The following is a 3040-nucleotide window of genomic DNA, read 5'->3' as shown; positions in this document are numbered from 1 at the left end:
GATTATATATATTGATTATATATATTGATTATATACATTGCTTATTGTTTGATGTATTTTGGATGCCGCCACTTCCTGTACCTGTCATTACCCGGTTTATTTATTTAATTACTTATTCAATTTCTTGGCAACATGTTTATCTTTTGAGTTGAAAAGAATAACATGCTTGAGAATTAAATGTTCTAGTTAAGGGGTTTAAATAAAGTTTTCATTTAATAATCAGTTGAAAATTATAGTTTTGGGGAATCGTCATTACGATTGACTGAGGGGGTCTTAGTCGTATGACAAAAGGGCTCAGGGGGTACACAAGTCTAAAAAGGTTGGAAACCACTGACTTAGACTTTAAATAGTGGAAAATATGACTTCAATCAGAATCAGAATCAGTTTTATTGCCATTGTCAATGAACATGATTCGCAGACTAGGAATTTGCTTCGGTAAAAGGTGCAATAGACATCAAATATAACAAATGAAGAAAATGAACAAAATTATAAAGGAAAAATATAATAAAATACAGTATATAAAACAAATGTGCACAAGTTCAATACAGTATTCAGAGCAGACAATATATTTTGGGTAGTGCAGTTAGATCCAATGATTAAAATGTCCAGAAAAACAATATAGTCAGAGTTGTGCTGTTTAAGAAACCAGTGATAAAGTGGCCAAGGCAGAGTTTTAGAGTGACGTGTTCTAAATGTTCTAAATGTTCTAGAGTCCGATGGCAGAGGGGAAGAAACTGTTCTTATGGTGGGATGTTCTGGTCTGAATGGACCAAAACCTTCTGCCTGAGGGGAGTGGTATGAACTGGCTGCGAGCAGGGTGAGAAGGGTCAGCTGTGATCCAACCTGCTCACCTCACAGTCCTGGAGACGTACAGGTCATGGAGAGATGGGAGGCTGCATCTGATCACCTTCTCAGTGGAGCACATAATGTGCTGCAGTCTGTGTCTGTCCCTGGCAGTGGCCCCGGCATGCCACACTGTGATGGAGGAGCTGAGGATGGACTTCATGATGGCTGTGTAGAATTGCACCATAAGCCTAGCTGGCAGCTTAGCTTTCTTCAGCAGTCGCAGGAAGTACATCCTCTGCTGGGCCTTCTTGATAAGGGAACTGATGGTCGGCTCCCACTTGAGATCCTGGGTGATGGGGGTGCCGAGGAACTGGTAGCAGGCTACAGTTGTGATGGGGGACTCGTTAAGGGTAGGGGGGGGCAGAGGGGCTGTGGCCTTTCTGAAGTCCACAATCATCTCTACTGTTTTCTGGGTGTTGACCTCCATGTTGTTGCTGCTGCACCATGTCACCAGCTGGTACACCTCCCACCTGTAGGCAGACTCATCATCAGAGATGAGCCCGATGAGGGTGTTGTCCGCAAACAAGTTTTACAGAGTCATGGCTGGAGGTGCAACAGTTAGTGTACAGGGAGAAGAGCAGAGGGGAGAGAATACAGCCCTGTGGAGATCCTGTGCTTATAGTCTGTGTGTCCGAGACAACTTTCACCAGCTGCATACGTTGACTCCTGTCTGTCAGGAAATCTGTGATCCACCTGCAGGTGGGGTCTGGTACATGGAGCAAAGAAAGCTTGTCCTGRAGCTGAGCAGGAAGGATGGTGTTGAATGCAGAGCTGAAGTCCACAAACAGGATCCTAGTGTGGGTTCCTGGTGAATCCAGATGCTGCAGGATGTAGTGGAGAGCCAGGTTTATGGTGTCATCTACAGACCTGTTGGCTCAAACTGCAGAGGGTCCAACTGGGGGTTGCAGATGGACTTGAGGTGGGATAAAACCAGATGTTCAAAGGTTTTCATGACTACAGACATGAGAGGCACAGGCCTGTAATCATTGAGTCGTGTGATGCGTGGCTTCTTGGGAACAGGGACGATGATGGAGGACTTGAAACAGGCTGGGACATGACACGACTCCAGAGAAGAGTTGAAGATACCTGTGAAGACCGGGGCCAGCTCATCAGCATAGTGTCTCAGTGTGGAGGGAGGGAGGGAGACACACAGTCTGGACCTTGAGGTGAAAAACGGGTCTTCTCGGCTCTGCGAAACTGTGTTGTTGTCCTGAAGAGAGAGACTCTGAAATAGGCTGGTTGAACAGCAAAAATCTTTATTTTGCAGTCCAGGAGATTTACAGCCAAAAACCAAATGTGGCCTTCTGTGCCAAATGAAAAAACAGGATAAAAGACAAAGACAAAGGCGCCCAGCAGGGGCGTACAAGCCTTTTTTTAGGTTTCAAAATGCAGTCCCAACAGATGCAACATACATTTTGTCAGGGTATATCTTAAGCATTCCTTTTCCTAATATGGCAACATGTGCCAAGCTCTGAAACTGGTGGTCTAAAAGAGAACACAGTACATCTGTGCATTCCTGAGAAGAGGCCTCCACTTTTAAACACTTCAACCTGCAGCTTGAACAGCCTGTTCACGTCCTCCTCCCGGACTGAGAGAGTAGAGGTGGGATGGGTGTGATGGAAAGTGCCTGAACTCAGAGCGGTGTGAGGGGATGGGTGGGATTGGAGGTCCATGTCTTCAAAGCATGAACTGAAGTCGTTCAGTTCATTAGAAAGTTTGAGATTGTCTGTTGTGTGAGTTGCTCTGGGCCTGTATTTGGTGATCTCTTTCAGCCCCATCCATACAGTGGCAGAGTTATTTACAGAGAACTGCTGCTCCAGACATGTATTGTACCTGGATCTAGCCTTGGACACATCCCTGCTAAATCCATACTGCGCACGTCTGTAGCTGTCTCTGTCTCCCTCTTTGAAGGCAGCCTCCTTCTGCTGATGGAACTGTTTAAGTTTGGATGTGAACCAGCGTTTGTCATTCCTGAAAATGACTCTGGAGCATGTCGGGATGGTGCTGTCCTCGCAGTAATGTATAAGATGTCACGGTGTCCGTGTACTCATCTAAACTGGCTGTAGAAGCCCTGAACATGTCCCATTCTGTGGTGTCCAAACACATGCGCAGCTCCTCCACACCTTCACTGGCCCACTTTTTAGATGTCCTTATAAGTTTCACAAGCTCAAGCTTCAATGAAATATATATATAT

Source organism: Austrofundulus limnaeus, unplaced genomic scaffold (genome assembly GCF_001266775.1).
Source record: "Austrofundulus limnaeus strain Quisiro unplaced genomic scaffold, Austrofundulus_limnaeus-1.0 Scaffold414, whole genome shotgun sequence".
Classification (NCBI taxonomy): Eukaryota; Metazoa; Chordata; class Actinopteri; order Cyprinodontiformes; family Rivulidae; genus Austrofundulus; species Austrofundulus limnaeus.
The sequence above is the reverse complement of the archived record's forward strand: the minus strand, read 5'-3'. Positions refer to the sequence as shown.